This window comes from Mirounga leonina, unplaced genomic scaffold (assembly GCF_011800145.1).
Source record: "Mirounga leonina isolate KUSES-001 unplaced genomic scaffold, KU_Mleo_1.0 Mir_174, whole genome shotgun sequence".
In the NCBI taxonomy this organism is placed as follows: Eukaryota; Metazoa; Chordata; class Mammalia; order Carnivora; family Phocidae; genus Mirounga; species Mirounga leonina.
In genome coordinates, this window is record NW_023270451.1 from 22,902,347 (window position 1) to 22,926,875 (window position 24,529).

General features: G+C 38.2%; 1 long non-coding RNA gene across 1 annotated transcript; it reads left to right on the forward strand.

The window, feature by feature from the left end:
- Nucleotides 1–167: 167 nt before the first annotated feature.
- LOC118020786 lies at nucleotides 168–21,225 on the forward strand. Its single transcript, XR_004682010.1, has 3 exons — nucleotides 168–430; nucleotides 16,805–16,908; nucleotides 21,056–21,225. It is a non-coding gene; the product is annotated as an uncharacterized LOC118020786 (long non-coding RNA).
- The last annotated feature ends 3,304 nt before the right edge of the window (nucleotides 21,226–24,529 follow it).

The following is a 24,529-nucleotide window of genomic DNA, read 5'->3' on the forward strand; positions in this document are numbered from 1 at the left end:
CCCAAGGCCCTCAGGCAGCCCTCGTACCTTTCTCATCCTAGTCTTCACAGACAGCCCTTACTCCATAGGCCGGCAAGAAACTTCTAGATAAAGTTTGAAAGACTCTTTTTCATTACAGGAGGAGATTCAGGATTCTTTCTTGTAAATAATTCATGTTGGAATCAACTCCTTCCTATGACAGGGTGTAGACGGAAGGAAAGAGACATTCTGTTCCTAGTAATGCTTCATCTGCACCGGAGACCTCAAGACGTGGACGCTATTTTGATCTAACTTTTTTTAAATTTTTGTTTTCTTTTACTTTAACAGCCATAACATGAAGAAGAAAGAAAGAAAGAAAAGAAAAGAAAAGAAAAGAAAAGAAAAGAAAAGAAAAGAAAGAAGGAAAGACAAGAAGTGTAAAAGGGAAATTCATTAAGATTGAGACAAACAAGTGAGTATGCCTGGAATAAGCTTCTACTGATTTCCAGGGTTTTCCATCCTACAGCATGTAGGCAGAAGCCATGACAATTGCCAATTTTCAACAAACATCAGTTTCATAAACAATCAGTAAGTAAAAGCAGATTCTGGTTTCTCATCTGCCCCGCCCACCGCCAAAAAAAAAAAAAAAAAAGATCCCTCTCCTGTGTGTATCTAAGGGATATTAGGTTATGCTGAATGGTAGAGAGATAAATAGTTGTCTTTCGAAAGAACAGGAGGCTTACCTTTCTTCGTGTCATGGGTCCCTCTGGCAGGGACAAATCTCAATTCAGGATGAAGCCTCGTCCCAATTTGGTGTTGGGCCACCAAGGGAACAACACCCCAGAGTTTAGGGCACAGAAGCATTTGTGGTAAAGAACCGGGGCTTTCAAGGTCAGCAAAACCAACGTCATCTCAATCTCAGAGAATCTTGGAGAAACTTTAGTTTAACGTTATTAACACAACCAGTGAGTTGCCTCAAACTCCAACTCCCAATTTCCTCATCACTCTGTGTGAAGAGTACTGGAGCTCCATACTCTTCTTCCTTCTGAGTGTTGCTGTTGAAACAGTTTCTGCAGAAGTAGCCCCCATTCTTACCCAATCCCCACCACCATGCTAGGGCTAGGAATCGCCATTTTGCACAGGCAGATGGGAAAGAGAGGTATTTTCTGATCTGGAAATCAGAAGTCTATATTCTCCATTGTAGGAGGATGGAAAAGACTGGTTTTTAAAAGCTATAGCATATATCTGTTCATTAAATTTTATAGTATAGCTTAACAATCTTTTGAGATAACTGGGATTTCTGGGCTACACCAAGAACATAACCCCAGGTTTATGTAATTTTGTGGGAAAAATAGTTTCTAACTCTTAAATAACCAAGTTACCCAACACAAAACAAACTTGTTCTGGAACTTGTTTGTATGCTGGCAACTCTTTACACTTGGTATGAAATAGTGTTTCTCAAATAATGACATGTAACTAGTTTATAATTAGAAATTTAATGGTTCTTAAGCAAAATTTCAGAAATAATAATACCTTTTATCAATGCTTCTCAAACTATGTATAGTGAAGGACAGGTTTTTCTTTGCCTTTGTGAAGTACAATGAAAATAATTACTAGAAATGAAGTAAAAAATCAGACATACAGAATACAAGCCCAAATCTTTTATTATTTGACTCAACAGACATAAAATTACTTTGTCAAATTTCTATAACAGTTTCTAAATGCTTGCTTTCAAATTTTCATATTTATCTCACCATGGACCAGAAACAAAGAGTTCACAGATTGAAAATGGTCTTTGGAGTACACTGTAAGTGGACTGCCTTTCATGATTGTACTTTTAACTCTTTAAAGTTCTTTGCCTGTATTATCATGTGTAATGTCCCCAGTAATTTGTGAAATAGGTGGCTCATGATTATTGTCATTTTATATACTATATGATCCCTCCGTATGCCTTTAATTTGTTTCCCTCTCCTTTCCTCTCTTTTAAGAGAGGGCAGATCTTTTAACACAAAAATACATCGAGGAGATGTTATAAAAGATAATTACTGTCAGTAAAAGAAAGAATTGCTTTATAGATGGCTCCACTCTATGGCTTCTCAGAGAGTAAAGGAGACCCCCTCCCCCAACCCAAGTCATTTTTTTGAGAATCCAGTATGTTAAAAAATGAAAAAATGCAATAACAGAAAAAAGGTTGTACACACATATTTTCATATTTATAGTTAACAAATTATCATTCTTCAGTAATTAGGTTGAACAATATGAACTTTTTTTTTTTTTTTTTTTTTGGAAAGGTCAAAAACACCCCAATACAAAATACAATGTAATTTGTGGTCCAGTAATGGAACTCAAGTTTAAAAGGAATGATGTTTTTCAATGGGGTCAAGGTATTGCTATGACATATGGATAGACAAATTCTAAGATAATATTGAAAGTCAACAAGATAGCCCACCTATCCCCAGTAGACCCAAGCCTATCCCTACAGAGGGCTGTAGGATTTGCTGCCTCTCTTCCAGGAGCAATAGGACCATGGAGGGAGAGGACAGAGGGGTAGAAAACACTGGGGGAGAAAAAAGTCAGGGAGACCAGAGACAAAAACTCCCAGTCTCCTTCAGAAGCTGACTCTGTATGGCCTGAACTCTATGGAAAAAGTAAAGACACATTTCCCCCATTCTAGGAAATGCATGCATGTTTCTTGTCTACCTAACAGCAATAATGCTTCCAGTTATCTGTGAATGAACCATGCATGCAACCTCTTTCAGAGTATCAACCACAGCTACTTTTTGCTGAATATTTCCTATTCCACACACTTTATACCCACTGCTTCATTTAATCCCCATAAGAACCATTTGAATCAGATACTATTAGTATAGAGGTTATAGGGTTATAGAGTTTAAGTATCTTGCACACTGGAAAATGGTGAAGCCAGAATCCAATACTAGAAAATTCATATCAAGACCCTATTTCCACCTTTGGTATATCTTTTATTAATTGTCAAATAAAAAAAATTCATGCCTCTGCTATTCATGGTGAGAGAGATGAACCATCTGGTGGTGAGAGCTAGTAAAAAATGATCTCATGTCAACTGGCATGAGAGAGAGTCTTTAAAACTAGGTTGTCTTTATACTTTTCCTCTACCTGCTTGCATTACTTCACTTAACCTTGATTGAGTACGTTTTGCATCTCCAAGCCACTAGTGGGAATTCAAAATAAAAGAGGTGGGCATTCCTGCCCTGGTGGCCATCACAGTCTAGCAAGAGAGAGGTACCTGGACAAACATATGCAATGTTGTGTGTCAAGGATTAAGAACTTTGATCTTTATCCCATGAGTGATGTAAAGCCAGGAAGCCTTTAAGGAAGGGAGAAACATTTCTGTTTTACAAAGGTCACTCTGATGGCTGTGGGAAGGGGAGCTAGAGTGCACTTCCCAAGTCTGTTTGAGAGAAGAGACAGATGTGAACAAAGTAGAGGCAGTGGGGAGAGAGGAGAGGGAGCACATTTAAGGAATTTCAGAGGCCGATGCATAGACACTGGGGACTCATGATGAGCTGGGGGAAAGGGAGAGGTGAAGACGGCTTGGGTTGTTCAAATGGGCAAATGGGGGTATACCAACAGGATGGCAAGGACAGAGAGGTTTGAAGAACACATCTGATATGCTCAAAGCCCCGTAGACACTTGCAGACAAGTTTCTGGTGCTCAGAAATGAGGTCTTGTCTGGACATGAAGACTTGGGGATTATTAGCAGACAGTGCAGCAGGCTGAGTGGATCACCTTCAGGAAGGTGGAGGTTGGAGGCCAAAGTGAAGTAGTATGTTAAAGTCCTAAAAGCTTTATGGGTGTCTAAGTAGCTAGCAGGTGGGTTACAAAGTGAGGAGTGGGATGGAAAATTAGGAACTGAACTGAACTTTAGGGAATTATCTTAAACGAGGGAAAATGGACACTGGCATAGATGTGGCTGTTTGCCTGCTCTCCTGAATCTGGACATGGTTTTGAAGTTGGTCATACCATGGTGCTCCAGGCAGTCACTCCCTATCCATGGAAAATGAGACGTATTTGTTATCCCTTTATTGGGCCTGGGACCCACGTAGAAGATGAAGGTAGAGGGGGATTGGAAAGAAATTTCCAAAGTTATTTCTGCTTGGCATAAGATGGCCCTTCTCCTGACTTCTATACCTCCACTAGCAGGAGTTACAAGAGAGCTTGTTACAAGAGTTATAACAGGAGTTACAAGAACATGCTTTGGCAAGACCTCTCTCTTCTTCGACACCCACTGCCTTACCTTCAATATCTATGTAATCTCATCAGACCCTTTAGCCCTATGTTATGTGGTCCCTATGTGAAGCCCAATCTCTCTAGTCAATCTTTATCTTTCAGACTCTCTTCCCATTTGGCTGAGTACTTTCTCCTATCTCCCTATTCCCCCCTAACTTCCAAATCCCTTTTGTTGTGTGCTCTGGAACTCATAGTCCTAACAAAATCCCCTATATCCTCACTGTCTTCTCTAAGTATTCTCTTCAACTTTCCACATTATCTTCTGACCCCCAACCAGGACACTTTCTCATCTGTCCTAGAAGGTTCTAGGTCCTGGCTCGCAATCACTCCCTTTTATACTACCTGTATTTAATTCTTGGTGATCTTAACATCCACATCTGTAACTTTTCCGGACCCAACTTCTGAGTTCCATGACCTTTTCTCCAATGGCCTTGTCTCTACCCTATTCTGCCACCCACTCCTATGGTTATGTTTTAAGACTTTGCCATTAACAATAATGACAATACCTCCAAAATTTCAACTTTAAGATTTCATTTTTACCACTACCACCTCTTATCTTTTTAGCTCATTCTCTCACTCCACTTTTGAAGATTTTTTTACCTTGTTTTAATGTCTTACTTCTTCTTAAAAGCTGTTGCCTCTCACTCATACATACTATTTAATTTCATTTTTCACAGTGCTGATTCTTTATAAAGTGGCTTTTCACTGAAATAGCATATATATAAATTTAGAGTAGTAGTTCTAAGTTCTGAGGGTGACCATATACACTTACCTAGTAAGAACTAGCAAAAAACTATTCAGCTAATTTCTTCAAGTGGGCGAGTTTTCTGAAAAAAAAAGCATTATTTCTTCCTTTGAGTACCCTTTCCTGCCATTTATTCTTTGTTCTGGTGAACAGCTTTGACTCATCCAGGCTGACAAAAGCAGTGCTAGGGATAGAACTGGGCCTGCCACAGAAAACAAAAGAAGAGTATCACAGCAGATTTCAGTTTTAGACGGGAGACTCAAAGCCCATTCAAGGAAACATCTGAGGAACAGAGTAAAGATTAGCCAACTCTCAGACTCTGGGGCTAGTCCTTGACATTGTCAGGGACACCATGAACCTGACTGCACCTCGGGAAGACAAGACAGCGTGTTAACAAGTGGAAGCTGAAGGCATCATTTGCTGGGGTCAGTGAAGGGACAGTGATGGGCAGTGGGAGAGGCCAAGAACTACCTCGGTAGGGGCAATGATATCTAGGCCAGGAAAATGCTCAGTCCATTCATGGCCCCATTTCCAGGACCCCTATCTTTGCTAATGAACTATGTGTGTACAGCACAGACAAGCAGGAGGAATTTAGATTTTATTTGATATGTATTATTTTAGGAGGATAGACATGAGAGTCTTAAGGAATTACTTTGGAGACCTATTTCATTTTCTGCCTTTCATCTACTATCCCTGCAAGCAGTGTTTTATTATTATTATCATTATTTCTTTTTAAGCCTGTACATTTTCTTTTCATTATTTTATATTTCACAGAAGCTGTGGAATTTGAATTTGCCTGGGTGCCTTAGGGGAAAGATGAGCTCGCTTTTGGCATGGGAGTTAGGGGCAGGCCGATTTCTCATTTCAGACATAGAGAGTGGATATCATATATGTTGACTTAACATTTTATGACTTAAAAACATAATGGTTGTTTACATGAAGTATGATTAATTACAGAGATGGAGTGAAGGGTTACTAACTTAAGTCCTCTGTATTCTTGGTAAACTTCTGTTTCATTTCTAATAAACTTTTTTACATTCTTTGACACTAATATATGTATAAATCTTAAAAGAAAGTCTTGTGACTCTTCTCTGTGAGAAGAAATCAAAGTTACTTGAGAGTTCTAAGAATGGAAAATGAAGCCAATTCTAGTAATGTGAGGCACTGCCTACAGGTCCATAAGCCACGAGAAATCATAGAAGTATGTCCAGGCGGGCCAGTGGAATAATGGAAAATTCCTAGTGGAGGAAATTGAACAGAACTGGACAGTGAGCAACACACAGGAGGAAGACCTAAAAGGGGACTGTGCGTGTGAGGGCCAGCAGCGTCTTCTCAGACCAGGCTGGTGATTGTCCAAGAGTACTGACTGCTGATCTCCTTCAAGCCCAGGGGCAGCTATGGAGCTCCCTGGGATTCACAGTTGTCCCCGGGGGCACTGCAGGGGATACAGAAAAACTCACTCAGGCAATCTCCTAAGTCTCTGGTACTCCACCTCCTGCCACCAAAGAAGGAAACAGCAAGAAAAAGTACTTTTTTCTCACTCTACCCAGTTTTCCTGCTTGCATGCATTTGTTTTAGATTTAAGTTGGCCTGGCCACAGACTGCACTGTTCTACCCAGGGGAAAAAAAGGATTTCTCAAACTTTGAAAAAAACCATAATAGAAAATGTTATTGAGGAAAATTGGGGGTGAGCAAGTTGATAGATAAAATCAGTGATGGGTGGGCTGGATGGAGGGATAAAGAGGTAGATGATGAATCTCACAATTCGCAGGAATACATAGAACCATTCTTTGAGCTTTTTATTTCTCCACATCTGGTGTCAATGATTATGTAATCCACATGACGGAGTCCTGGGTGGTCCACCAAACTTTGGGATTATCTTTCTCCTTAATATATTTTTTGCACTTGCTCAAGCCCCATCTCACATAAACTGCACACTAAATCTCTTCAAAGATTCCTTGGCATGACGTTCAGGGGCTTCTGTCACCCTTCTTTCTTGTTTACTTGGAGTTCCATCTCTGCTCTGTGTCTTGTACCGTGTGGCTCTTCTCTTCCCTCCCTCCTGTGGTATGCAGCTCCTTTTCCATTTCCTTTAATTATCAACTAAGAACCACTAAGACCATTAATGCATATGGCACTGAAGATTTGAGTAGGTAGGGGATGGAGGAAAGTGGCATCACAACACAGCCAAATAAACAGTATAAAAGTTACTATTACTTCACCTTATTCTACCTATCCTTGTTCTAGCTCTCAGTCATCTTCATCACTGCGCTTTTCTCTCTGGTCCTTATTTCTCCTTGAGCCCAGCTGTTCTGCCATTTTGCTGGCCCATCAAGCCATTTCTCCAGCACGTCTTTCTCCCTCTTGGGTTTCCAAGGGCAAAAGCAACATTCTTTGTGTTTCTTATTGTCCCAGGGAAGCCCTGAAGGATGTTTCTCTGTAAATAATTCCAACTGGCCTTTCATTGATTAATTGTACCTAACATTCTGACTATGTAGGAACAGAAATGATCTTTATTGCCATCATTCCTAGAGACTGCCCTTTGGAACTGGAGGGAGTCACTGCTCACCTGGGATAGGGAGGGGTGGTTCTGGACCCAGGGGTCAGTGTCTCACCTCTACAGCCTGGGTCTTGCTCTTCTAAGAACTAACATGTAGGAGCAAAGAAAATCTGGTAGATCTTTCAGCTCCTTGCTCTAGGTTCCAGGTCAGGGTGGAACGGTCTCCTGTGCTGGGCAAATTTTTACATACAATTTTATTGAGGAGTTTTGTAATCCTTTCAGATATTACTAAAGCCTCAGCCAGGGAAGACAATATGCACTCCTGATCTGTTTCTTAAGAAAAAATAATAATAAATAAATGTTAAAACCCCATAATTTTACAAACTAATAAAATTTCTAAGCACAAGGTTTTAACAGGTAACAGCAATTTTAATTAAACATCCCATCTTCCAAAAACCTCTGTATCTGAGCTCTTTATTTTGCCTATTTGCTCTTCAAGACAGGATCATAGATGATAATTTTAAAAGGACTTCGATCCAAGGACGTTCGGCTTCAATATTAGGACCTTTCCATTTTTGCCCTAGGATGAAATCTTTATGCCAAGGATTTCAGTCTTCCCTTTGTTCTGCCTTCTCTTCCAGACCTTGCCTCAAAGCCTATCATTTCACACCCAGCCTGGCTGCGGTTCTTCTGCTAGCAAACAAACAGAAGTCTTAGCCCCTCAAGAGGAATTCTACCTTTAGCTCTCCGAAATAAGTGTTTTCTCCAGGCTATGCTTAGAAAATAAGGTCTTGTATGTCGATAACTCCCCACCCCAGGGCCCCCTTTTGAGTAAGCTTTTCTATTTCTCTCATTGATATTCTGTAACCATTAAAGGATGTTTTTTCCTTGCCATGATAATATTGACAAATACAACTAAATTCTCAGCATTAGTACCAAAATTACACTCTGAGTCTTGTTTGTATTGCTTAGTTTTACCCATTATATAAAGCTCCTCAAGTAGGAAGGTGGTTGGAAATGTTACTGCTAGGAGAGTGGCTTTATGTTGCTATAAAAGGAATAAGAATAACTTTGTCTTACACAGACTTATTTTGAGACAACATAGAGGGTCAGAAGTGTATTGATGCTGATTATCGAACCCAAAATGGGTACACATGACCTGACAAAAAATTTTCTTTGTTTTTACTTACATAAGCAATACATGAATGCTTTTGCATTGCAAAATATTCAACAGTTACTGATAAAATCTCCCTGACCTTTTTCTGAGGGAAAACACTATTCTTAGTTTCATATGTATTCTTTTCTTTGGCTATTATTTGTACCTATAGAAACATATGGTATTATTGTATGAATATGTGTTTACTAAACAATATTGTCAACTAATTTTTTTTTTTTTTGGTACCTTGAAGATGGCTTTTTTTGCTACAGAAAACTCTCCAGAGGTTATTTTTGGTTTTAAAATGTAAAAGTTCATTAAAGTTACAGATTATGAAACCTATTTATTATATTTAAGATAGTGCTTACAAATATCTGTTCATAGAAAATTTTAACAGTCACTTCTAAGAGGTCCTTGTTAATATTAAAACCAATTTATAAAATTATTTAAATTTTTAATTTCAACCTGTGTTCATAAAACTAATATATTTTATTTCCCTTTAACGTTCTACATTATTTAATATAACCAACAAAAATTTTCCAAGTGCTTAAATAGCTCACATATCAAAAAAATTACAAATAGGCGATTTTTAAGTTCTTTTAATGTTTCATTAATAATTATGAAGCACAAATATTAAATTATCTCATTTTCCTTTTTATTTGTATTTTTAAGAAACTTTGTGAGGCTAAATACCTTTTTGGATATTCATTTGTTATTTGCAATACTTCTGGAATTTGTCTTTCTTATACATTCATGGGTCTGCTTCTGGAATCTTTATTTTTTTTATATTGATATAGTTTTTTAGTGTGCCAATAACACTATTTTAATCACTATAAATCTATAATATAATTACATATTAGATTGAACAAATTTTATTTCTCCAGCCCAGTTATTTTTCTTTAAAACAAAAATATCTTGGTTATTCTTAAAATTTTACACTTCCATAAAACTTTATAATTAACATGTAAAAGTTTATGAAAAAATCCTATTGATCTCAGATATGGGGCATACTGAATTTATAGATTAATTTTTGAAGAATTGATATCGTTAAAATGGTGAATCATCCCATCCATGAACTTGGTATTTACCCATTTATTTAAGTCTTCTTTTTGCTTTTCTGTAAAAACACATGATTTTTTTCATGAAGATTGTATACATTTATAATTGGAATTATTCCTAGGGAATTTATAGGGTTTGTGTGTGTGTGTGTGTGTGTGTGTGTGTGTGTGTGTGTGGTATCATGAATTGTACTAGATTCCTAGGACTATCATAAAAAAATTACCACAAATTTGGTGGCTTAAGACAACAGCAATTTATTCTCTCAATGTTCTGGAGCCTTGAAGTTTGAAATCAAACTGCGGGCAGTACCACACTTCTTCCAAAGGCTTGAGGAGAGGATTCTTCCTTGCTTCTTTACTGCTGGGCCCTGGCGTTCCTTGGTTTGTGGCAGCCTAATTTCAATCTCTGCCTCTGTTTTCATGCAACCTTCTTCCCTGTGTCTTCAAAATCTCCCTCTCCCTTCTCTTATAAAGACATCAGTCATTAGATGTAGGACCTATCCTAAGTTCAGGATGATCTCATCTCGAGAGCCGTAACTAATTACATCTACAAAAATCAATTTCCAAATAAAGCCATATTCTGAGGTTCCAGATTGACATGAATTTTAGGGGGACATGATTCAACCTACTACAAATAGGAATTCAATTTTTTCCAACATATTTTTTGATTAGTTACTAAGTGGATATAGGGAGGATATTAATTTTTGCATGTAGATCATACTTCTATCCTCCCTTGCTGAAAAGCCAAGAAAGTGTCTTGCCAATTTCTTGGATTCACTTTAATTTTCTGAGCAATCAATATTATTGACTGAAAAAAAGACCAATTTTAAATCTTCCTTTCCACCACTTATACTTTGTTTTTTCTATCCCTTTCATTGCCTAATACTTCTAATAAAATGTTGAATTCTTTTTAATATATTCAAGTTTTCTTTTATGTTTTTCAATAAAGTTTCATAGTTTCTCCACAAAGGTCTTATACAAATTTTAAATCAACTTTATTTCAAATACTTTATGATTTTGTTGCTTATGTGAAAGAGTCTTTTAAAAGATCGTATTTTCTACTTTATTTTTACTGACATATGGAAATATTTTAAAAATTAATCTTGTATTTTATGCCTAACTAAACTTTCTTTGTAATTCTAAAAGTTTGTTAGTTTATTGCTCTGGATTTTCTAGTAGAAAACAATATTTTCTGCAAAGAAAGAGTTTTGTTTCACCTTTTCTAGTATTTATAAATTGTAAAGCCTCCAAGATACAGTGAATAATAGTGAAGAGGGAGGAAATGACTTTAACTAAAGTGTTTCTAAAGTTCTATCGTTGAATATGGCTTAGGTTTTTGGTAGGTACCTTTTTTCAAGTTAAAGAAGCTTAGAAATCACCATTCCATCCTTACAACAAGTAAAAAGCTGAACAAACTGAAAAATAAACAACTCTGTTTAGATCTATCACAGAAGTGAGATCACCAGGTAAACCACTACCTCCCAAGTTGGAGAGACAAGCAGAGGGATACAGAGATTTACAACTTACTGGAACAGAAATCGGTGAGGGAATACCTCTTTTGGAACCAGTGTTGTGGTAGGAAAACCTGAACTATAATTAGTGAATTGATGTAGGCTCCATTTGGACTAGTTCGGGTGTTAAAAACTTCAGGAGGATCCATTCCGGGGTAGGGGTGGAGGACTTCCCCACACTTTTGTGAATTTCCTTGGTAGGGTCTCAACCAGTTTCTTGCCATAACTATCAAAGGAATGTCCCCTGTGCTTCAGGCAGAGAGAGGAGAAAAGTAACCATTTTAAAATATGCCATTGCATTCTTTTCTTCTTAACAAAGCCTGCCCCCTCAGGAGAAACTATTTTACCAGAGTTTACCTTGCTGGGGTTTTATCAGAGCCTACGCTACTTGGAGGAAGGGAAGTATCCAGCTCCAGCCCCCTTCAGCCACGCTGTCTCACCTAAGAGGCAAAAGAAGCACTGAACTAAGAAGCACTGAAGTTCATAGTCCGGGGACACTGGCTTACTAAAAGACTGCCACCTAATTATAATGCTATAGCATATGTCCTCTCCTCCCACACTTTACAACAACCTTATGAAAGGCCTTTTCACAACAGCCTTTTGTTCAGTATATCATAGCTGGCTATCAGGCCAAAATTTACAAGACATACTGAAAGACAACCACATTTAAAATTTTTTTAAAATTTTTTAAAAGATTTTTTATTTATTCATTTGAAAGAGAGAGAGCATGAGCGGGGGTGGGGAGGGTCAGAGGGAGAGGGAGCAGCAGACTCCCCACTGAGCAGGGAGCCCAATGCGGGGCTCGATCACAGGACCCCAGGATCATGACCTGAGCCGAAGGCAGACGCCCAACTGACTGAGCCACCCAGGTACTCCAAAAAACACATTTTAAAGAGACTAAACAAGCACCAGACATGGCAAGGATGTTAGAGTGATCAGACCAGAAATTTAAAACAACTATGATCAATATGTTAAGGGTGCAAATGGAAAAAGTAGACAGGATGCAAGAACAGTGGATAATGTAAGCAGAAAGATGGGAATCCGAGAAAGAATCAAAAAGAAATACTAAAGATCAAAAACATTGTAACAGAAATGAGAAATACTTCTGGTGGACTCATTAGTGGACTGGACACAGTGAGGAAAAAATCTCCAAGCTTGAGGATATGACCATAGAGACTTCCAAAACTGGAAAGCAAAAAGAAAAAAGACTGAAAAAACAAAACAGAATATCCAAGAACTGTGGGACAACTATAAAGGGCCTAATAGATGCAAAGTGGGAATACTGGAGGAAAAGAGAAAGGAACAGAAACAATATTTGAAGCAATAATTGTTATTGGTGGAAGACTCTGCATTGTGTGACTTGAGGTCTCAGTTCTTGGATTCCCCACGAAAGATTTATGTGGGGTCCAGGATCTAGTAAAGACAGCCAGAAGGAAGGTGACAGACACAAAGCAGTTGATTAAGGACTATGCACTCTCAAGCTGGGAGAGCAGGCAGGCCGAGGTGGCAACTGCACTGGGGATAGGGTTAGGGGTGTCTTTTCTTTTCATGTTTGCATAGGTTATGGGTCATAGCTAGGGGTCGGCTCCAACTGGTGTTGTTTCCAATCATCTGAGGGATTCCTCGTACTGGTTGCGAGGGGGAGTTTTTGGCCCTGCCACATTCTTGCCGGACCTGTCATGGCCATCTTCCCTTGTGGGTGTAGGGTGAGGCATGGGGGATGGGGGAAGGTCAAAAGCACAATATAAATATATTATAATGAAGCTACTGGTTACCCAGGGCAGAGGTTGAAGAGGACAGGGCTGGCTTTTGGTCTGTCAGCCCCAGGGTGTTGGAAGCCACAAGTCCAGGATGTTAAGAACCACATAGTCAGTGGTATTTTGCAGTCAAATGCTCTACCACTGAGCTATACCCCCCATAGTCAGTGGTATTTTGATAGGCCATCTATTTTTCACAGAGCTAGAACAAACAATCCTAAAATTTGTATGAAAGCACAAAAGACCTCAAGTGGCCAAAGCAATCTTGAAAAAGAAAACCAAAGCTGGCGGCATCACAATTCCGGACTTCCAGCTCTATTACAAAGCTGTGATCATCAAGACAGTATGGTACTGGCACAAAACCAGACACATAAGATCAATGGAACAGAACAGAAAACGCAGAAATGGACCCACAACTCTATGGTCAACTAATCTTTGACAAAGCAGGAAAAAATATCCAACAGAAAAAAGACAGTCTCTTCAGCAAATGATGTTGGGAAAACTGGACAGTACATGCAAAAGAATGAAACTGGACCACTTTCTTACACCATACACAAAAATAAATTCAAAATGGATGAAAGACCTAAATGTGAGACGGGAAACCATCAAAATCCTAGAAGAGAACACAGGCAGCAAGTAACCTCTTCAACATCGGCCATAGAAACTTCTTACTAGATACCTCTCCTGAGGCAAGGGAAACAAAACCAAAAGTAAATTATTGGGAATTCATCAGGATAAAAACATTCTGCACAGTGAAGAAACAATCAATGAAACTAAAAGGCAACCTTTGAAATAGGAGAAGTTATCTGCAAATGACATATCTGACAAAGGGTTAGTATCCAAAATCTATAAAAAACTTAACAAACTCAACACCCAAACAGCTACTGAGGGCTCTCTCTCAAATAAATAAATAAATAAATAAATAAATATTTTTTTTTTAAAAAAAATTACAGAATTACATTAGACTTTTCAGAAACCAGCAGGCAAGAAGAGAGTGAAGTAAAATATTTAAAGTGTAGAAGGGAACCTTCCCCACCTCCACACCCAACCAACCTAGAATTCTGTACCCTATAAAATTGATCTTTAAAAGTGAAGGAGAGGGGTGTTTGACTGGCTCAGTTGGAAGAGCATGCAACTTGTGATCTAGGGGTTGTGAGTTCGAGCCCCACGTTGGGTTGTTGGGTTTAGAGATTACTTACATAAATAAACTTAAAAAAAGTAACAAAGGGGAGGGAGAAATAAGGACTTTCTCTGATAAACAAAAACCGAGGGATTTTTTTCTCCCCTGTTGGTAAATCTGCTATGCAAGAGATGTTAAAATAAGTTCTTCAGAGAAAAGAAAAGGATATAGGTCAGAAACACAGCTCTACATAAAGAAAGGAATAGCATTGGAGAAGGGATAAGTGAAGACTGATATCAGTCACCTAAATACTGAAGAAAATGATTTCTGAATCACTGAAAACTTATAGCTTGACCATTCTATGAAAAGCCAAGCAGGCTGAGACCGGGACTTCACATGAAATCACATCCATGTTTGACTTCTTCCCTTTCCCTGTCCTTCCCCCTTTCACTTAATGGTGTGTCCTGGGAGTCTCTCCTTAGATCTTTTGTATCTGAAAAAATAAAAAGTAAGTTATACACCAATATTGAAATCTACTCAAAGTTTTACTTATATCATTTGACATAATTATATTGTTTCAACTTTAACCTGTTAAAGTGGAAAATTACATATATGTTTTTTAAAAACAGAGACCAATTAAAATACGAAGATAAACTCTACCAGGTCAGGATTGGGTTTGTTTTGTTTTTTTTTTAAGATTTTATTTAGTGGGGCGCCTGGGTGGCTCAGTTGGTTAAGCGACTGCCTTCAGCTCAGGTCATGATCCTGGAGTCCCGGGATCGAGTCCCGCATCGGGCTCCCTGCTCGGCAGGGAGCCTGCTTCTCCCTCTGACCCTACCCCCTCTCATGTGCTCTCTCTCTCTCTCTCTCTCTCATTCTCTCTGGCTCAAATAAATAAATAAAATCTTTAAAAAAAAAAAAAAGATTTTATTTAGTGATCCGAAGGGGCAGCAATGTCCACAATAGCCAAACTATGGAAAGGGCCTAGATGTCCATCCACAGTTGAATGGATAAAGAAGATGTGGTATATATACAACGGAATATTATGCAGCCATCAACAACTGAAATCTTGCCATTTGCAACAACGTGGATGGAACTAGAGGGTATTATGCTAAGCGAAATAAGTCAATCAGAGAAAGACAATTATCATATGATCTCACTGATATGAGGAATTTGAGAAACAAGACAGAGGATCATAGGGGAAGGGAAGGAAAAATGAAATAAGCTGAAACCAGAGAGGGAGACAAACAATAAGGGACTCTTAATCTCAGGAAGCAAACTGAGGGTTGCTAGAGTGGAGGGGGGTGGGAGGGATAGGGTGGCTGGGTGATGGACACTGGGGAGGGTATGTGCTATGGTGAGCTCTGTGAATTGTATAAGGCTGATGAATCACAGACCTGTACCCCTGAAACAAATAATACATTATATGTTAATAAAAAAATAAATCAGGTAATTGGGTACCTATCCTCAAGATAGCACCATGACTGGCTGCAAAAAAAAAAGATTTTATTTATTTATTTGACAGTGAGAGACACAGCGAGAGAGGGAACACAAGCTGGGGGAGTGGGAGAGGGAGAAGCAGGCTTCCCAGGACCCTGAGATCATGACCTGAGCCAAAAGCAGACACTTAAAGACTGAGCCACCCAGGCGCCCCCATGGTTGGGGTTTTTTTGTTGGTTTAAACACACTGTCAGATTTGATTAGCCAATATTTATTTAGGAATCTACCTCTATGTTCTTAAGGGAGATTGGCCTCAAATTTTATTTCTTGGGCAGAATTTGCCTTGCTTCCATTTTGAGACTTTTTTTTGATCCTTTAACTATGTATCTTGTTGTGTTGTATATGGTCAAATTTTGTAATGATCCATGGATATTTGGTAAGTATTTATATCTTTATTATGTGCAGAATTTGCTATTTCTTATATATTGAAGACTATTAATGAAATTATTCAAGTATATATTTACATTTATATTGTTTTGAATATCATCTCTTTTCCATTTTTCCTATAAGGACTTTCTAATAGTATCTCCTAACACTTGTATTAGATAAAATTTGAATCTTCTGGATGGGGATTTTGAGTCTCTATCTTCCTTGTCTTACTTTGCATCTTTTAATTGTATGTTTGTCCTATATTCTGGGGAAGAAAAAATATTTGGATTTTTTCCTCCAGCTTACTAATTTGCTCCTTTTTTGTGCCCTATCTGCTATTCTACTCGTCTATTGAATGATTCATTTCAAAGGCGAAGCCTTTAATTTACATGACTACTAGTTGATTCTTTTTAAAGAATTGCTGTTTAAAATACTCTCTTGCATCTTTCGGTACAGAGTATTAATTAAGCTTTGAATAAAATCACTAGTTCTTATAATGACCTGGAATGTCCTAGATGATCAGACTCTTGTGGATCTCTGAACTCTCCCCACCTTGCCCATTCTGCTCCAGACATTTTGGTCTCCTTGCTGTTGTCAGCATTTCAAACCCTCCCAATACCTATACCTGTTTCTCCTCCCTGCTCGCCCCCTTCTCCCCTGGATGTGATAAGGCTTGCTCGCACACGTTATTCAGATCTGTGCTCAAAGGTTACCTCTTCATCAGGGAGATATTCCCTGACTACCTTAGCCAAAACGGCATGCAATGCCCTCACACACACATTTGCTTTCTTTCTCCCCCACCCTTTACTTACTCTGCTTTTGCTCTTTGATATTTTATTTGGTTTCTTTTTTCTCCATCAGCAAATGGGAATGTCCCTGATGGTAGCCACCTTGCCTGCAGTAATGTTTACCGTAGTATTTCCAGAAGTTAAAAAAGTGCCCGGGACATATTGGAGCGACCAAATGTATGTATTAAATGAAGCGATGATGGTGTTTCTAGTGCTGTGTGCTCTATTAACTCTTTTGTGTGCATTCTTCCATGCTTTGTATCTGTCTTCTGTGATGCTGGCTTCGCTCAACGGATAGATGGTCCTATGTGTATCTTATGTTTGTGACGCCCTATTAGGCCACCATGGGAAAGGTCTATCAGTTTACTCCAGGCTACTGGATTAATCCTCCAGGAGGATCACTTCAGGAATCCTGGCAGTGGACTGGCAGACCCCTCCAGTCACTTTGGGAGGGGGGGTGGGGTTGTGGCAGATGAGACTCCTGATTCCGTGTACCTGTAGCCAGTCTCTGAGATGGGCACTGCTCACTCGTCCTGACTGTGACCATTACTCTAAGGTCCTAGTCCTGCCTTTTCAATAGAGGCCCCTACATGCATTGTTGCGGGCTGAAGGCGGGCGCCACTCTTGCTTGTGGCTCTACACACAGAGAAGCATGGAGTGCTTGACCTACTTGGCTACTCCCACTGGAGCCACCCTGTTATCTTGCTGTCACTGCCCCAGGGCTCCCTCCTACTTCAGATTTCTTTCATCTGTGTGCAAGGAGCAGCATCCTTTTCTTAAAATTATTTGAAACAGTTTCAGCCTCACAGGCTGTTGCAAAAGAATACAGGGAATCCCTGTATTCCCTGCACCCAGTACAATATATTGTCAGAGCCAAGCAACTCATGTTGCTACAATACTATGAACTCGGGTACGGACCTCATTCAGATTTTACCAGTTTTTGCAGGCACTCCTTTAAGAAAAAAAGAAAAGCTTTATTGAGATATGATTCATATACCATATGCCATACAATTCATTTACCGTAAATTTTGCCCATTTAAAGTTTTCAATTCAATGATTTTTACCATATTCAGAGAGTTGTGCAACCATCAACAGAATCTAATTTTAGGACATTTCATTACCTCCAAAAAGGGAAACCGTATCCATTAGCAGTCACTCAAGCCGGCGTTGGTGGTATAGTGGTGAGCATAGCTGCCTTCCATTAGCAGTCACTCTTGTTTCTCCTCCCTCCAGTCCTAGGCAATCACTAATTTACCTTCTGTCTGTATAGATTTGCCTAATGTTTTCTTCCATGTTATAGCACATATCAGTACTTCATTCCTTTTTATTGCCAAATAACATTCCATTGTATTCATATACCACATTTTGTGTATCCATTCATCAGTTGATGGCTATTTGGGTTGTTTCCACTTTTTGGCTACTATGAAAGCTGCTGCTATATACTGGATATTTGGGGAGGGGGTTAGTTCTATGAAATTTCATCACATAGATTCAATAACTATCATCACAATCAGAATACAGAACTGTTTCATCATCACAAATAAAGTCTCTCATGTTATCCCTTAATGATCACATATTTTCTGCAACCCTAATCCCTGGCTATCACTGATCCGTTTTCCATCACTAGAGTTTGTCACTTTGAGAATGTTATGCAAATGGAGTCATACGGGATTTAACCCCTTGAGATGGACTGTTTTTCTCCACTCAGAATAATGCTCTTGCATGCGTCAAGTTGTATTTTGTTTCTACTAATTCTGAGAATTATTCCATAGTATGGATGTACCACGGCTTATTTATTCATCCATTGAAGGACATATGGATTATTTCCAACTTAGCACTATTACCAATAAACCTTCAATGAATATTACTTTATAGATTTTTGTGTGAACACAGGTTTTCATTTCTTTAAGATAGATGTCCAGGAGTGCAATTGCTGGATCATGTGATAATTACATGTTTAGGTTTTTGAGAAACTTTCAAACTGTTTCCTAGAGTAGCTGTACCATTTGACATTTCCATTAGCAATTCATGAGAGATCCAGTCTCTCTGCATCCTCTCCAGTGTTTGCTATTGTCAGTAATTTTTATTTTAGCTATTCTGATAGGTGTGTAGATGGTCATGGTTTTAATTTGCATTTCTGTAATGACTATTTGTATTCGTTTCTTATCACTGCCGTAACAAATCACCATGATTGTAGCATCTTAAAGCAACAAAAGATTTATTGTTTTATAGTTCTGTATGTCAGAGGCCTGGGTTGAAATCATGGTGTAGGCAGGACTTCATTCCTTTCTGGAAGGTCTAGGGGAGAGTCTTTTTCCTTTGAGAGGCCACCAGCATTCCTTGGCTTGTGGCTCTCCTTTCATCTTCAAAGCCAGCAACTTGGCATTTCTCTTTCCTTTCTCTGTTGTTGCATATCTGTGACTGTAACCAGGGAAGGTTCTCACTGTTTTATGGTTCATATGGTTAGACTGAGATAACCTGGGTAACCCAGGATAATCTCCCCATCTCAAGGTCTTTAACCTTAATCACATCGGTAGGGTCCCTTTGACCAAGTAAGATAATGCATTCACAGGTTCCAGGGATTAGGAGGTGGCTAGAGGTCCTAAACATTTTCCTCTAAGCCCTGCTTTAGCCACATAGCACAGAGACTTTTAAGTGAAATTTTTATTGAAATAATTGTAGGTTCACATGCAGTGGTAAGAAGCCATACAGAGAGCGCCCTCGCACACATTGCCCAGTTACCCTCAATGATAACATTTTGAAAAATTATAGTAGAATATCACCACCAAGATAGTGACATTGAGAAAATCCATTGATTTTATTCAGATTTTCCCAGTTTTACTTGTACTCATTTGGGTGGGTGTGTAAGAACTACACAATTTTATCACCTCTATGTGTTCATGTGTCCATCACCATAGTCAAGTTGAAGAGTTCCAACACACTGCTGCTAGGTTCCTTCATGTTGTCCTTTTATATCAATACCTCCCTTCTGTCACCCTTCCTTTCCCTAACCTGCTGGTTTTCCTTCTTTTTCTAAAATCGTCATTGCAAAATTGGTATAAAAGTGGAATCATACCATATGTATGATTTCTAATTAGTAATCAGCTAGTTTTTGAATCATTAGTCCCCTGTTGGTAATATATTGTTGTTGTTTTTTTTTTTCCTCTAACTGTTTTTAAAAGTTTTTCTCTTATCTTCAGTTTTCAGAATTTGGACTATGATATATTTAGGTATGGATTTTTTTGGGTTTATTTTGTTTGTGGTCCACTCAGCTTTTTGAATCTGTAGGTTTATATCTTTCATCAAGCTTGGGAAGTGTTTAGCCATTATTTCTCTAAATATTTTTTTCAGCCCTGTATTCTTTTTGCTTTCCTCCTGGGACTTTGATGGCATGAATGTTAGATTTCTTGTTATTATCCCATAGGTCCCTAGGGCTCAATTTATTTTAAAAAATTCTTTTCTTTCTTTCTTTCTTTCTTTCTTTCTTTCTTTTTTTCTTTTCTTTCTTTCTTCTTCTTCTTCTTCTTTTTTTGTTTGAATAATTTTTGTTGACTTATCTTAAAGTTCACTAATGCTTTCCTTAAGACTCTGCAGGGAAGAGCACTACCTATTGCTGAAAAGGGCATGTGGAAGTCAGAGTTCTGCCCACAGGTTCTTTGGAGAGAGGCACCTCCTCCTTATTACAGAGGGAAGGGCAAAAAACAGAGCTCTGCCCACTGGTTCTGGACTGTAGTGTCCACTATGGTGGGAGAAGCATGTAGTGTTTTTCCTGGTGTTTACCTCAGGAACAGGGATGTATGGTTAAAGTGTTTCTGTCTTGTTGGACCACCCTTTTCCTGATCCTCTGGCTAGAGAAAGCAGACTTTTCTTGGTGCTATTTTCTGTCTGTGACTCTTGGTGTTTCTAGATTATGGGCTTGTCTAGCATTCAGGCTGTGGATATTTATGAGGCAAGAAAAAACTCAGGGAACTTACTGTCAGGTTGTTCCTCAAGTCCCAAGGTCCCTAGCCATTCTACCTTATTTTCTCCACCTTCCAGATTTTTCTGTGTCCTTCATTAGTTTTCTAAGATTTTTTACTGTGATTAGTGGAAAGACTAAAATGAAATGTGTTTCTTCCATTTTGTCTGGAACCACCAGGCTCCAGAGCAACACTTTTTTTAGTAGCTTGTGTAGTAGCTTATTTATGTTTTAGTAGTTTTTATCCTCATATTTAATTCTATATGTTCTATTAAAATCTTTCTAGGGTTCCTCTAAGGTTACCCATTCATGTTTTCCTCTGTGGTAGTAGATTTTTAGATCACACATCTTTTCTGTTATTTCTAGATATTCACTGTGGAAGATAGAGGTTTGCACATGGGATCAACCTGTCATCTAGAACCAGAGTATAAAGAACATTTATTTCTGTGAATTTATGTTATTTGTCATTTAACAGATCATGTTTATTGAGAATAACAAAATCCTATGCAAAGAAATACAAACCTCAGCAAAAAAACATATGCATCAATTAATAAAGCATTTGAATATTTAAAATTGGGATTATGCTGGTTTACATATATAAATAAATAGCACAGAGACACACTGAGCTACTGCACTGAGCTACTTCTGAGAAATCAGACAGCTATTGATTGGAGATCATTGCTACAGTTGATTCTATGGCAACAGTTGAAATAAAAGGCAAATAAAAGGGGGAAAGAGACAGAATTTAGGTGGGAATCCCAAGGGAAACCCAGAGAAAAGTGAAAGAAGGGTCTCAGGGTGACTTCTAAGAAGATTTGTCAGAGGTTTAAGAGGAAGATTGGAAGATCAGTGAGGTCTATAAAACTACTTATAGGAAAAAAAAATAGCACCATTTGAAAAGCAACCATGGATTGATATAAGTTGTGTTTAACTTATATCACATCATCCATTATAATAATTACTGTTACTTACTATTTTATCACTGAAATTAACATGGACAGTTTGAGAAACAAAAGTAAGTGATGACAGTTGTGGGCATGTAAGGGTTTTAATTAAAGTGGAAAGATGTCCTGTTGCATTAGAAAGCTTAAACAAATAATTTTATCTGATGAGTATGCATTTAAGACAGATAAAAACTTTGCAACTTAGTAAAAAGAAATCATTGACAGGCTTTTAACATATTTGTAAGAATGTTTTATTTAGTTACTTCTTCCATAACAGTTCAATCCTTCACTGTACAGTTGAGAGTAAGAACTTAGAGGTTGTCTGTTAAATCTTTTGGAGTAAATTGAAAACTAACACAAAGCCTATACCAGCAAATGAAGTTTAATTGCTTCAAAAATTCTGGACTATGTTATTTGAACATAAATACATTTATATAATTTTTAAGTAATTACAATAACATTAGTAATGAATAATAAAGCATTACTAGAGATTCTGTTAGACTTAGATTAATAAATGAATTAAAATTATAATTAGCAGCTTGTGAGCAAATGGTGCTTGAAAGCAACAAATGCCAAGTGCTTCAAAACAATGCCTTAAATATCTCCCATATTTTGTAATTATTAATTAGCAAACTACTCTTTTACAGATTGGATCAAGGAAAGCTTCAATGCAGCTAATGAAATTATCATAAATTTGAAATTAGTCTGGCCTGAATGATATTCTGCTCTAAAGCTAAAAGCTTGATTTACATTTTAAAATTTAAATGCTTTTCATTTTCTTTCTCTGAAACCTTTCCTCAAGTCTGACTATTTTTTTAATAGTCAACCTTTCTCTCCGTGAGACACATCAATAGAAAATTGAATGAAATCAGGATTCTTTTCAAGTCTTTGAGAATTCATTTAAATGACTGGTACAGGAGTTCTATGCACCAGCTTTGAAGACATTTTATGTTAGCAATCTTGACTTATAATGATCTCAATTTATACAAACTGGGGAAAGGCAAGAAGTTTTATGGTTTGTCAATGATATGTTATTTTTCTCAATATTAAATTCTAAATCACATCTTAAAGGACATCTAACAAAATCTTTAGTCCACTTGATGGTTGGATGCATGTTGCCTTTAGGAATGCTGCTATATTCCATGTTTTCTGTTACAGTAGAAAATTAAATGACACCTTAGGAGAATCAGGAAAGAGATTAATACTTACATGTCAATTGTATCTCAATAAAGCTGGGGGGAGAAAGTTAATATGAGGTGGGAAAATATTTGAAAATACACAACTTTATTCTTTTCTATTCCATTTCAAATATGATTTCATGCCTAATATTCCAACACACAGAACCATTATTATTAGAGCCATATTTTATTCTGGGCATACACAGGTCACAGCAAGGTACAGCTGGTGGGGCGGGCACCGTTTACAATGAATACAATATCAATGGTGCCCCTGGAGGCTCTGGCCTAAGTGCTTGCTCCTGTCCTAGATACTGAGATGTCAAGTATCAACGTGATGCTAGCAGTCTAGTTAGGGAAAACAGATACACGAAAATACAATTTTTATGGAATCTAAAACACAGCAGTGAAATCAGTTCAAAATACTCTGGTAGTACCAAAGAAGAATTTACAAGCTTAAAGGAGTCACAGAAGACCTCTAAGACCCACAGCCTTGTCTGCTTATAAACAAACAAGTATCAACTGAGGGCAAGTCTTCACAATTAGAATAGTGCAGCTTAATTATAATAATGGGCTGCTGTTTATTGAACTCTTACCATGTACTAGGCTTTAGGCCAAGTAATTAATGTGCCCAGCTTTTTATGTAATTTACACAACAATCTCATATCATAGGTATTTTTACCATCCCCATCTTTCTGATAAGGAATCTCAAGTCTTGAGAGGCAAAACAGGCAGTGAGGGCCGCGCCGGGCTGCTGGGTCTATCAGGTGATGGCATGCAGCAGGGACCTTTTTTCACATGCCATAGTATGAACAGTGACTGATCTCTGGATAGGGATTTGCGTTGAGTATATTATGACTAGGTTCAGGGTTGTGGATTACTAAAGGATTATTTTTTAGGAGACCTAGAAAGATAGGAGAAATAAAATCGAGTCTTGAGGATAGCATCTTAGTGCAATGGCTTTTATGGCAACAGTGTAACTTAACTGCTACCCCATGTTTGTGGATTCAAATCCTGCCTCTATCCATATAGCTGTGTGACCCTCAGAAAGTTATTTAACCTTCCAACCCTTGCTTCTCTTCATGAAAAATACATGAATTATTCTTTGTTAAGACTCAATGGTAAGTGATTAATAAATGTTAAAATTCTTACTATGGACCTCAGAGGGTGGGGTAGGATGGATTAGGGGGCAAGGGTCACAAACCCTTGGATATACTGTTTAAAATGGTGTGTGGGAACATCCAACGATACAGAGGATGAGAACTTTACACACAAGGGTGCAAAAATATCACATTATTTAATAAATTTTAAATCAAATTAAACTTGACCTCAAGCCCCCATTCTGCCTTGGACGCCAGGAAAGCCAAGCTCAGTCATTACTGATACTCAGCCAGCCCCATCCTTGGGCAGTATACAAAGGCTCCTGAACTTTTCAGGAGGCCTCCCATGAATGGATTGGCAGGTTGTGCTCTGTACAACCTCAGGGGCACCATTCATATCTCAAGAGGCTTGACCACATTCTTGGAACAGGAGGGAGGGAAAAATAGAGCATGAAACAACCCACCAATTAACATTTCAATAAATTATCCAGCCACATGCATTTTTTTTTTTTTTTGAGGGGAGAGTCCATACCTTTCATTAGATTCTCAAAGCAAAGAAGGAGTCTGATTTGATCCAGCAAAAGAGATGGGTGTCAAACCTCTGTGTTCCACAAAGCAGGA